The sequence below is a fragment of the Macaca mulatta genome, chromosome 8 (genome assembly GCF_049350105.2).
Source record: "Macaca mulatta isolate MMU2019108-1 chromosome 8, T2T-MMU8v2.0, whole genome shotgun sequence".
Lineage (NCBI taxonomy): Eukaryota > Metazoa > Chordata > Mammalia > Primates > Cercopithecidae > Macaca > Macaca mulatta.
Genome location: NC_133413.1, coordinates 24,540,509 through 24,553,838, shown reverse-complemented (window position 1 = coordinate 24,553,838; position 13,330 = coordinate 24,540,509). Strand labels below are relative to the sequence as shown.

Sequence of the window (13,330 nt, the reverse complement as noted above, 5' to 3'; positions counted from 1 at the left end):
TCTGCACTTTATAAAAACATACGGTAGATGCTATTGATAGAGTTTGTCTGCTTCTTAAAAAGCAATTTGCCCAAAACGAGGCTTTTAAGCTATAATTTATGGCATTACCTTTTACCTCCTTTAAGGGTTCTGTTTGCCTGGCTGTGCTTTGACGACTTCCTTAGACTTCTCTTGACTTTAATTTTTCTCTCCCATTTACCATCTCCCTAAACTCTGAGCTCCCCGGAGCCTTAGAGCAGAAAGGAGAACAGGGTAGCATCTTCCGATGGAGACTGGGGTCTCTTCGCAAAGCTCAGCTTCCACCTTCCTCTTCTCAGCCCCTGCATTGCTCTGGATTTTGAGGGCGCTCAGATGGCCCAGCCTCTGCTTCCTGCTGTTTCTCACTCCCATGGTCTTCTTTTCCTCCTTTTCTCAGCTCCAAAATGGAGCTCGTCTCCCGCTCCCAAGCTCTTATTTCAACAAATCCTGTGTGGTAGGAAAATTATCCCCATTTTATAACTGTGCAAACTCAGGCTCTCAGAAGTCAAACCCAGGTCTTTTGACTCCAAATGAAATCAAGTCGTTTTCGAGGTTTGAAGATTGTGGCCGGCAGTAAGCCTGGTGCTATGGGAATGCAGAGAGCCTATGATCCACTTGAGAAAGACAAAACGAACATACTTTTGAATAAACTACTTCTCAGTGGTTAAATCACATAGTGACTGAGCATATGGGAGTTTTACAAAGCCTGGAAGGCTTCCTGGAGGAGTAAGCCTGTGGCCGGGATTAGCCCTGGGTTAGCCAGGAAAGGGGAGAGATGGGAGCTCCCAGCAGGGGGAATAAGGTGTAAGAATCCTGAGCCCAGCATTTCCTGACATGGAGTAAGAGAAGGCCTGGTGGCATGCTGGACAGAAGTGAAGAACCAGCCAGCTGGACACAAGGGCCTAGTGGCAGAGGCCCAGAACGCTGAGATTTGAGGCATTGCAGTTTTCTGGGCACAGGAATAGCATGAAATTAATGGTTTAGGAAGATGATATCATAGTGATGTGTGAGATCCTGGTTGGAAATCTGATCTGGGGATGTGGTACCAGTGCCCCTGAGCAAACCAGTGTGGCCCAGCCCAGGAGGGCTCCAGGAGCCTGGCCAGAGACAGGCAGAAGCCATGGCCACCTCCCTTACAAGCCCCACCCTCATAGCAGGGGCCAAGACTGAGGGTTCTCCTGTGGCCGGTCCTTTTAGAACTGGATGGGTTGGGGCCAGGCACAATGGCTCACGCCTGTAATCCCAACACTTTGGGAGGCCAAGGCAGGCGGATCACCTGAGGTCAGGAGTTTGAGACCAGCCTGGCAAACATGCTGAAACCCCATCTCTACTAAAAATACAAAAATTAGCTGGGCTTGGTGGCATGCGCCTGTAATTCCAGCTACTCAGAAAGCTGAGGTAGGAGAATTGCTTGAACCTGGGAGGTGGAGGTTGCGGTGAACTGAGAACACACCACTACACTCCAGCCTGGGCAACAGAGTGAGACTGTCTCAAAAAAAAAAAAAAAAGAAGAAGAAGAAGAAGAAGTGGGTGGGTTGGCCAAACATCCTAGGTTGGTCCTGCATCCAAGAAGTTATGTCCTAAAGAAGATGTGTGGAGTCCTCTGCAGGCCACAGCAGGGAAGACAATTAACTGGAAATAAGTAGAAAGCAATTAAAATGAGAGCACTCACTCCCCTTTTATTGTCATTGTTGTTATTAAATTATTTTGAGTTAGCAGGTGTACAGATAAGGGTCACAGTGAAAAGTTAACCTCCTCCCACTCAGTTATCTACCGAAGCAGCTCCTGTTCCCAGCGTGTGTGCGCGCACATGCATTTGTCTTCTCCAGAGATACTTCAGAGGGTTTCTTTTTAAAGAGAATAAACTAAAAAGTACTAGAGAACATCATAAAACTTCATTTGGTAAATACATACTTTGAGATGGTCTTGCTCTGTCACCAAGGCTGGTAAATGCGATCATGGCTCACTGCAGCCTCGACCTCCTGGGCTCAAGCGATCCTCCTGCCTCAGCCTCTCTAGTAGCTGGGACTACAGGTGCATACCACCACACACGGCTAATGTTTAAAGGTTTTATGGAAATGGAGTTTTTCCATGTTGCCCAGGCTGGTCTCAAACTCCTGGGCTCAAGTGATCCTCCCACGTTGGCCTTCTAAAGTGCTGGGATTACAGGCATGGACCACCACCCCATCTTATTTGCTAAATATTATAAAAATATGCTAGGAGTGGCTGGGCGTGGTAGCTCATGCCTGTAATCCCAGCACTTTGGGAGGCCGAGGTGGGCGGATCACCTGAGGACAGGAGTTTGAGACCAGCCTGGCCAACATGGTGAAACCCCATCTCTACTAAAATTACAAAAATTAGCTGGGCATGGTGGCGGGCACCTGTAATCCCAGCTACTTGGGAGGCTGAGGCAGGAGAATCGCTTGAACTTGGGAGGTGCAGGTTGTAGTGAGCCGAGATCGCTCCACTGCACTCCACCTGAGCAACAAGAGCGAAACTGTCTCAAAAAAAATTATATATATAGAAATACACACACACACACACACACACACACACACACACACTAGGAATGTCCTCAAGGCCCAGTAACTTGGGAGGATTAAAAAAAATTAAATACAAGCGATAAGGAGAAAAATAAGGAGAGATGAGTCACAATTAGACTAACAGTCCCACCCCCTCCCCTACATCCTGCAACTTCATTTTCTGACTTGAGCAGCGTCCTGCCCCACCCTGGGGTGATCCCTGGGCCTCCTCAAATCCCTCTGACCTTACCCAGGAGATCCCTGCCACAGTAGACAGTGCTGCTAACTGCTCCCTCAACCACCCACCTCTGCCCCTAACTGAGAACTCCCCACCTTCTGGGCAATGTGCCCAGTTGCCAGCTGCCAGCCAGGTGGGCCACCCCATCTCAGGTCCCTGTCACTGTCCCTGTTGCTGCCATGTGAGGAGTGGGGGCATGCCACGTGCACCAGAGCTGTCAGCGCACCTGCTGGGCCACTGCTCTGGGGCAGCAGGCTGTTTGGGGGCTACAGCCTTACCCCGAAGGGCTGCAAATGGCAGGGTACTGCGTGGCTCCAAACTGAAAGAGGTTACACCTCTCCCTGCCTCTGCGCGCCGGCCTTGACCTGGACTTGACACGTGCTGAATGCTTTATATACGATTCCATTTAGCCCACGCCTGCCTGAGACAGGCATCGTTTTCAGCTGCATTTTAAAGATAAGAAAGTCTAGACTCGGGAATTTAAGAAGCTCTCAAGGTCCCACAGCTGCTAACTGACAAGACGATGGGATGTATCACACGCTGCCGGGTCAGATTCAATGGCTGTGAGCTGTGTTGAATTTCCTCTTGACCAACGTGGATGGAAGAGTTGCCTTTTGCCTCTTCCAGAAATGTGCCGTGTTTCTGAACTCCATGGTTGGTGGCCGCTTCCGATCACTTCTGTCTTGCCTGTCTGTAAAGTGCAGAAATAGACCCTGAATGCCTGTGGGAAGAAACGCTTACTCATTTGACAGTCCTAGCACCGAACAGATAGTTATTCTGGAGCAGGGAGTCAGTATTTGTCTAGTAAGGGTTTCATTGTTGAAGAAATGATTGATGAGTGAGCAAGTGAGTGAATAAATGAATCAACAGGTGAGTACGACTTCCCTCCTTAACCCGTAATTCCATGTTAGTCACAGGAGAGAAGTGAGCCTGTCTCCTGCAAAAGGATGCATAAGTCAACCCTGCAGGTGGTCTGTGACTATGAAGCCAGGAGGCCGGCTCTTGGAGTGGCCTGTAAGCTGATACGAAAGCAATTCCCAAACTCAGGTGTTCCCCTACTCTTGCACACAGATGGTGTGCCTGGGACACAGAGCTGGCTTCCCAAGAGGACCCAGTGAATACCCACGGGGCATATTCATCTGTATGCGTAAGTCCTGACTTCTTTCAGAAGTTCACTGGAGACCTTGGGCAGAGTAGCTTCACTAGCAACAGTGCTGAGGAAGCCAGGAAGTGGAGACGATGTCCATAGACTGTCTCCTGTGTCCATCTGAGCTGGGCATCTTCTGAGGCTTTTTCACACTGAAACTGAAGAGCACAGCTCCTTTGCTTCAGGCAGAAGGTGAGTGCCAGCTCCCTCACAGACTCCAGAGGACTCACAGTTGCATCGTGTGCCTGGTGCTGGGGACCAGCAGCAGGTATAACCCAGCTTGGCAGTCATAGCAGCGAAAGGGCCAGTGCCAGCCTGCTTCTTGTGCTTGGTCGTGGAGGGAAAGGGCGGGTGCTGGAGTCAGCCAGACCTGGGGTTGAATTCTGAGTCAGCCCCGTACTATCTGTGTGACTCTGAACAAGTCATCTAACCTCCTGAGCCTCAGTTTCTTCATGCGTAAAAGGAGGAAATAAGAGAAACCATCTCATGAATGCTGGAGAATTTAGATGAGATGAATTATGTGAATTCCTCGGCACTATAAGCTCTCAATAAACAAGAGTTCTCTTTGTGAACTGGCATCAAGCAAGGATGGTGTACATCTCCTGGGGCCGGGTAACACTCATTTTCAGTATTATCACGGTCTTTCCTTGCATTGCATTGAATGCACCACTGGGTCAAAAAGATTCTCTTCTTACTGCCTACAGGTGTCCACTTCATTTGGGGAGAGTGCAGTGAACTCTGTTAGATGTAAGCGGATAGTTATCTCACAGTAAGTGCTGCTGTGATTCCGGATGGAGATAACACCACAGGGTGAGGCTTTTCTGGAAGAGGTGAGCTTGGCCATACTTTGAAGGATGGGCGGGACTTGAATGAGCAGAGATTAAAGGAGAAAGCTTTTTCAGGTGAGATAAAGGGAATAAGACAGATCCCAGACTGGGAGGCAAACATTCACATTGGAGGATGCAGTGAAATTAAGGAGTGGACATTGGGAGAAGAGAGAGAGGATGTCGAATTGAACTTATCAGGTGAAGGCTGGAGACAAGGAAGCAAATGCTCAGCGGGGATCAAAGGAAGTCAGAAAGCAACCCAGGCTGGGGGAAATGGCCCTTTGTCAAGGGTGTGGATGCTGCCTTTGGAAGAGGTTCTTTCTTCTCCCTTTCCGCCTCATGGTGTTCTCAAGTCCTGTGCTGAGTGAGTCTTGTCAACCAGCTCTTCCCTGATTAACTCTCCTCCCGGAGCCTTAAGTCACGATCTGCACTTGCTTCTCCATAATAGCCAGTGAACCCTGCCATCCCACTAGGAGAGGAGAATGCACATCCTGACATTCTAATAGGCTCAGCAGCGAAGACAGTGCTATCATCGTGGTGGTGACAGCAGGCTCCAAGCCCTGCCAGGTAGTTTTTGCAACTTTCTAGTCTTCCTTGTCTTATTAATTAGGAGAGTCTATCTCACAGATTTGGGGCTATAAATCTCAGATAACAGCTCTTCAACCTTCATAACTGCTTCTAACTAGGTGGTAGAACCAGGTGCATTTCATCTTCATTTTAAAGAGGACCCTGTGTCTGCGACCTGTGTGGGAGCTCTCTCTGCAGGACGGGAGCAAGAGGAGCTACTGGTGATGGCAGGCAGCGGGACATTTTCTACGTGGCTCTTCACTGGCCTCCAAAATTGCCAACTCTTCAGCCCTTAAGTCAAGATGCATCAACTGCAGCCCCTTTCCTGGCTTCCTTCTCAGATTGGGGGACACATGTCTGGGCATCAGAAGCCTTTGCACTCCAACATAAATATGTGTGAGCCCTGGAGTGGAGAATTGGTGAAATCAGCTGATGGTGGAGTTGTACCCCACTCTTTTTGTATCCCCCGCAAATAGTATACAGTAATCAAAATTTAAGCCACCCGAGATGAAATAATTGCTTAACAATCATATAAGACAAAATGATTCAACAAATGACAATGAGGCCCTGTGATATACAGAACAGATGCATTCAGTGTACCATATTATAATGCGCTAATACAAGATTGACAGCACAATAATAGGAGTGAGCAGCAACTCAGCCTATAATTCCAAACCAAATGTGAGGCTGTCCACAGAACTCAAATCCTAGCAGGCTGCAAAATTAGAGGTAACACCACGCAAGGTTCAAGACGACTCATTAGCAGGTTGGCAGAGTGTTTCAGGAGCAAATTTGTCTGTCGAAGGAACTAATTTTGTGCCATCTTAAGCTCAACTTTTTTTTTTTTTTTAAGTGTGCGGATACAACCTTCTCTGGAGAGGGATGTGGGGCTGGGAGGTTGAGATCTGGCCAGAGCCCCTTGGGGCACAGGGAGGTCAGGTCCCTGGTGTGGGTTTTTGAGTGGATTTGAGTATTGGCAGAGTGATCTGAGTGTGTTAATGGGTGATACAAAGCAGTGGTGATGTGGCAAACACTATTCAGGTTGATCTCAGCGTGAGAAACTGATGGGACTTTCTGCTGGCTCCTTGGGACTGTTCTCACATCAGAAAGTGTTTGGATCAAGGATATAATGAAGGATAATTGTGATAAGCGTCCTTCCAGGTCCGAATTTCTGAACCTTTAAACAAGCATCATCATCTCTGCTTTGTATAGATGCCCCTATTGTTTTGATGGTGTCTGGGATTTGTTTTAATCAGGTGTGGGAAGACATGTAGACACAGAAATAGCTCTCATGAAGGAGGAAGTTTTATACTCGCAGATCCCAAGAGGCAGGAGGTATGGCTTGCAGGGCCACATGGGGGATGCCCCAGGCTCGGTTGGGAGGCAGAGTGAACCAGGGGAAAACCTGAGTAGGAGTCTTGATCGTGGGAGGAACAGGTGGGGTAGGGTGAGCAGGCTTAGGGGTTGGCTAGTGTGAATCACTTCAACAAGCTCTGGGTATAAGGACTGTTCCCAGTTGTCTAGTACCCACCCTGGGGTAGTTTGGGCAGGTGGATAGTGGCCTGGAGTGTAAAAATCTGATAGAGAAGGTGGTTTGGTAGTATGGACACTGGACTGGTTGGTTTTCATAAGCAAATGGTGCTCAGAGGAGTTTACTATCTCTAGGAATTAGCCCTGGGAGGGGCAGTGCCTCCAGGATCAGTGAGGCCCCAAAATGTCAAAGCACAAACATTACAGAATAAAAAGACACTATTAATACCCCTTCATAGTTTCACATCTGCGGCTGCTTTCTTTCCTAGAGCTGTGGTCCCTTTTCTGCCAGTTTGAGACCTCCCTCTGTTCATGATCAAAATAGGGCATGGTAGCATCACCATGTGTGCATGACAGAAAGTCATGGTACATTCTCCACACCACCCCAAATCCTGGATCTATGAGGTCAAGAGGGAAAAGCACCCACCTCCCTTCACCTGGGACCCCCTGCTGGCTCCTCCCACCTCTGCTCAGTCCAGGGCTGCCTGGGTGTGGCCGGCACTGCCTGGGTCACTGGTGCTGATGATGCACGCTTTCCTAGAGTTTGACTAAGACGTCCTATGTCCCCAGTTCTGCCAATAACAGGCTGTGGGCCCTGGCTAGGTTGCTGTGATTTCCTGTGTCCCCATTTCCTTCCCTGAAAAGTGATAGGATGGATCCCAGTTCTAAATGCTTATTTTCTCTGAAAAATTGGGGAAAGGATAGGGAGAAGCAAGAAAAAGGTGAATGAGATGGAGGGTCGGGGTGTTCTCTAATCTTTACAGAAAACTAGTGATGGCCACATGTTGGAGAAGCCTCCCAGGTCTCATTGACAACCCCTTCCTCATCCGCCCCATTGAGCCAAGAATCTCGCAGGGATGGCAGTGATTCAGTGCCTACGAGGTAGCCAGGCTTCCACGCTTGTTACCTTGTGTAATTCTTACAACAGCCCAAGGACAGAGTCGCCACTCTCAGCACCATTTTACTGCTGGGGAAACTGAGGTGTGGAGAGGTTAAGTCAATAGTCCCCACTTGCTCACGGCCACACAAGTAGTGGAGCCTGGCCTCCCACCCCACAGTTTCATCCCTAATTGCTGTATGCTACTGCCTCCCTCTGTGGCAGGCAGGATCATCCACGTAGGACTGGATGGCTTGAGTGTGATCCACGCTGCAATAGAGATTCATCCCAGGAGGAGTTTTTCCAAAGAGGGAGGGTGACCCCCAAAGGAGAAGCATTGCCCCATGGGGAGAACGCTATTTGGAACTTAAGTGGTTTCCACTAATTTCTTCTCTTAACAAGTATTTTGTGTCTATTAGATAGCTGGCATGGCTCTAGGCACTGGAGACATACAACTGTGAATGAGATGGTCCCAGTCCTGCACTCAGGAAGTTTTCAGCCTGGCAGAGCACGACAGACACGAGAAAAGGGAACAGATAAATATAGTAGCTGCAGGAAGCCCAAGTCTGAGGGGCTCTGGCCTGTCTGCATCCAGGTCTGCAAGTTGGCCAACCTTGGACACTTGCAAAGGCACAAGTCCTTGTAGGTGATAGGAAGGTCACAGAAGTCAAAAAAGAGGGTGAGAGGCACCCCCAAATGAGCAACTACCGCCCTTAGGCTGGATGGAGAAAGGGAGGATGTGGGGTTTGGAGAGTCCAAAAGCTGGGGCATCCCTGGGGACACTGGAGCCCTGTGGGGCCCCATGCACACAGTCAAGGCCACAGTCACTGTTGGACGCCAAGAGGGAGAGGTAGGACTATCCCGGCTTCTTCCTCCCTCCTGCCCTTTAATTTCCCACCAGTGCCTCTATATGGCTCAACCCAAACTAAATCCAGAGGACCCAGGAAGCCTGGAAAGTGCAGCCATGGGGGTTAGTCCCCACCCCTCCCCCAGGCAGAGCAGAGCAGGAAGGGCTATGGGACCTGGCAAGGGCAAGCAGGCCCAGGCCCTGGCCCTGGCCCCGTGCTTCCCCTTCTTTGGTGACTGCATCAAGGTCTTGAGGTCTATAGAAACTCCTGGTGGGCAGGAGAACCAGTGGCTTTAAGCAGAGTCTGGGTCTAGGCTGCCCCTGCTAGAGCACCAGTGGCCCCTCCCCACCCTCACTGGTCCACCTGGGCCACTCCACGTCCATCTCTGCATGGCCAAAAGAAGACTGAAGAATGGGGAGGAAGGTATGGGGAAGGGCAAGTAGGGAGAGCACCTGGCGGGGAGGAGAGCACAGGCAACCTGGAGCTGTCCCCAGAGCCCACGTGGACCTGCCGCAGCACAGCAGGCACCTGCTCAGTGAAGGGATGGAGATCCGGTTCAGGAAGGGCCTTAGCATCAGAAACAAAACACATACACTGACAGCTGCCCTGAAAGAGAAGTCAATGTGAATGTAAAGCAGGTGATCGCTGCCTCAGGAGCAGTTTTGAACAAGTTTTTCTTTTAAAACCCCAGGGCGGCCATCTACAGCCCCCATCTGCATCTTCCTGCTGAAATAATAATACGTCACATTTATAGAGCACTTTGAGCTTCTCAAAGCAAGTTCTAATGTCATTTGACCCTCACAAAAGCCCTGTGAAGTAAATGGCAGGGACGGTAGTTGAGGTGGCTAAGGTCACATGGGCACCCACTGAAGAGGTGGGGCCCACTCAGGGCTGATGTCTCGTCTTCTAGCTGAGTCTTTCCCAGACTCCAGTGCCTGTGCTTTGTTACCCCTCCCCATCATCCACCGCCTTCAGGGTCCTGGCCCCAGGCAGAGCCCCAGGCTGCTCACTCCTCCCCATCCCCTTGCTCAGGCCCAACTTTGGGTAGAGCTATTCCCACCTGAAGCCAAACTTGGATGCATGTGGCAATCTGCTTTTCAGTCTGAGAGATCAAAAGGAACAATATTTTCAGCTGCAGAGACAACCACCACAACAAAAATGGTGCTTAACACGCTTTTCCCAAATGCAACGTACCCCTTTGTGTGCCGTAGAATCGTACCATATTTTGCCATGAAATAAACACACCAGAAAATTTTTTTCTTCTGTGGAAGAGGATGAAGAAATTTTGGTAATTAAAACTCCCATCGATCAATGCTTAGATCTCAGAGATAATTGCATTGCTTCTGCAGATGTTTGTTGAATCATGCAGTTTTGTTTTCAAGCGTGTGTGTGCCTCAAGGCCTGAAATCGCATCTCCCCCAGTGTGAAGCACCCCTAGGCAGGCTCCCTGTCCTCCCCAACCCTTGTGGCATAACGTGGTGAGAATAGCCGGGTGGTAGTCCTGGCTCTGCCTCAAATTTGCTATGTGGGAATGAGCCTGTGATCTAGCCTATCTGGACCTCAGTTGCTTCTGTAGATTGAAGAGCTGGAGTTGGAAAATCTCAAGGTTCTGTCCCTCTTTTGATGTTTCTTGGAGTCAACATTCCTTTTGAGGGTGTTCATCTCTCCCCACTGGCTTGAAATCTCGTCTCTGCTACTCACCAATTCATGTGTTCATGAGACGTTTACTGAGTGCCCTTTTTTGGGCAAGCCCCATTGTGAGGCTTGAAAGTACAAGGGTGACTAAGATATAGTTCCTACCTCTGGGGCACTCACGGCCTGGTGGGATAGGCAGCCCAGAAGCAGACATGTCACAATACAATATGTTGAACGCCGTTCTCTCAATATTGAGATCGTGGAGGCCACGCTCTCATTCTGTGAACTCACACACATCAGTTAAACCTCTGCGTCTGGTCTTTATCGTCACCTGGGGATGTTTGCTTCCCTTCCTAGCTGAGATCTATTCGCTGTGAGTGGGCTCTGAGAGTAAGATTATGTTAGAGCAGAGTAAAGCATTTCCCGTAGGGAAGGGCTTGTCCTCTCTTTCTGCCTCAAAAGAGATGGAGGAACACAGAGGAGATACCACCGGCCCCATAGCCACACTAAGCTGGGAACAAGAACTATAACTTTTAGCTCATCCTCCTACCCGGTGCTCTGTGATAAGAAACCAGCCCGACATCATTCCGGACGCCCTCTTCCAGCCTCCAGGCTCTGCCCATGGTGGCTTCACTGTGATGACAGTTAAAATGCAAGAATACTTTCAAAAGGAAGGCTGTTTCCCCTCGGCATCCAGCTTGGCCTAGACATTCAGTTTGCTCTCTGTTCCCTGAGCTCCAAGCCTCCTCTCTGATGAAGCCAGGGAATGCACCCCTGTTTGGAGATCCTGTGCTCTGCTGACTTGCTCAGGCTGGCCAGGAGCAAAGAGCCCGAGTGAGCAGCCCAGAGGAAGGAAGCCAGGGGACCCGAACCCAGGGGTGTCAGGCCCGGAGAGGGAAGCCCTCCCCACCTGTCTGCACTTTGTGATTAGATGTGAGCAACGGGGTAACTCACAGGCAGTGATCTCACTCACTTGGTGAGTCAGGTAAACTGACAGAAAAGTGAGAAAGTGCCACCTGGAAACCCGAGGCCACTGCCACACGGCCGGGTGCTGCCCCCTCTCAGAGCCCTCTCCCTGAGCATGCACTGACCCTCCACCCTCTCCCACAGAGCCCATGCTGGTCTGATCTGCAGGATGTGTTTTTCGTAGAGGCCCCCAAATACCATCTTACCATGCCAGTCCCCTACTATATTCTCTAACCTTAAATTCCAGGGATTCCGCCCCTCCCTCCCTCCCTCTCTCCCTCCCTCCCTCCCTCTCTCCCTCCCTCCCTCTCTCCCTCCCTCTCTCCCTCCCTCTCCATGCTCACCCTCCACCCACTTTCTCCCAGGAGCTGCTCCTGTACCTGGAGTAGATTCACCTGCAAACACTCAGCTTGCAGGAGCACAGCAGACTGGGGAGTTTCCTTTCCCAGCCAAGCTGAGTTTGGAGGGGGGTGTGGGAGGAGATGAGGAGGGCTGGGGACACAGTTTGAGTCTCTAAAGGAGGACTGCATTGCCTTCTTCCCTGCCTCCTAGTTACAGATGAGAAGGTAACCAACCTCGTGTGTGTGTGTGTGTGTGTGTGTGTGTGCGCACGCGTGCGTGTGCAGTGTATGGATGCACAGACGGCCCCTCCATGGTGGGGCGCGGCGCCGTTCTCTCACCCTGCAGCTTTCTGCCTCTCCCTCCACCCTCCTCCGACTCCCTGCGTCCCACACTGCAGGTGTCTCTGAGGCAGTGTTTATGTAAGCAACTCATGTTCTGCCGAGCGACAGCGAGAAGCTGTTGTCAATTTGAGGAAAGCCCCCGGCTGCCCACATGTGTGGTTGTCCCCGTGGGTTTCATAACAAGAGGGGGAGGTGGGGTGGTGGGCCCCTGGGGTGAGGGCGGCTGGTCTCGGCCCAGCCCAGGAGCCTCCTCCCTGCTGCCACCAGTGCGCCGACTATTTGCAAGCTGCTGGCCTTACCTCCTTTCCTCCTGGCTAGTGTTTTGGCTACGGAGAGACACAGTCAGTGCCTCCTGGCTCTGGCTGGCCCTGCCCAGGAATGTAGTACTTGGGTCGTGCTGGGCTACTGGAGTCAGGGCAAAGAACCTGACATTTTGAAGGCATGAAAGTCCTAAGGATCTGCCAACCAACCCAGCAGGTTGGTTTGATTCTGACCTCAGAATCAAAACACGGACCCCAGGTTTTGATTCACAATAAGGACATGTAGCCCCATCATCTTTCTATTCCAAAGTCAGCTGTCCTCACCCGGACAACTGAGGACAGGGAGAGAGTGGACAGAAAGGGCTCTGAGCCACCCATACAGTGGAAATGGCTGGGACACCTTATCCCTGAGGCTGAGGGCTCAGTTTGAGGATTCCCATTTAGCACAGCCTGGTTTAAGGAGGAGAGAAAAGACCAAAACATGGTGTCCACTTGATATGTTTATAAGGGCGGAATAAACTCCCTGAAACCCAAATCATAATTCAAATAGCTAATATATATGGATGGAGTGCTTTTCTGATCCAATCATCATGCTATGAAATGTATATTTCAGTCCTGGCAAAGACTTAATGAAGGAGGCACTATTAGCCTCATTTTAAAGATAAGGGTCCAAGGCCCAGAGAGGTTGAATAACTAGTCCAGCCTCACGCAGCAGTTAAAGGAGAGGTTCTCCTCAAAACTTGGAGTTTTCCTTTCTACTCTGAACATTAACAGAAATGTGTTTACATTTTCTGGCTAACCAAGCCAGATTTTGGCTTTGCTCCAAGGAAGCTAATGTCCCACCTGAGAAGTAGCTTTGTTTAAACAGTGGAGAAAATAATTCCTAACTCATTTATTTACTTCTAATTTTACACTTCAAGGGCTGTTTATTTTCACAACACAAGCACTATAAACACACACTGTCATCGATGAAGCACGTTTGTGAGGTGCCCCTGGGCTGCAAGTTGAGTTAGAGACAGGACATGTCATCACTGGTAGTACCTTCATCATTGGATGGTAACCTCTCTCCTGAGTTTCTTGCTTTTCAAGTGCTCTCAAGTATTGTCCTGCCAACCCTCTCCTGGAATGAGGCCGAAAGAAAAATCCTGAGCACTGGAAGAATACGCTGGATACTGTCTGTTCTGGGCGGTTCATCCTTTCAGTCCTGCAACA

At 50.1% G+C, this 13,330-nt stretch overlaps 1 protein-coding gene across 4 annotated transcripts in view; it reads left to right on the top strand.

Moving 5' to 3' along the window:
* PEBP4 (phosphatidylethanolamine binding protein 4) overlaps positions 1 to 13,330 on the top strand; it is a 228,894-nt gene that overhangs the window by 54,766 nt on the left and 160,798 nt on the right.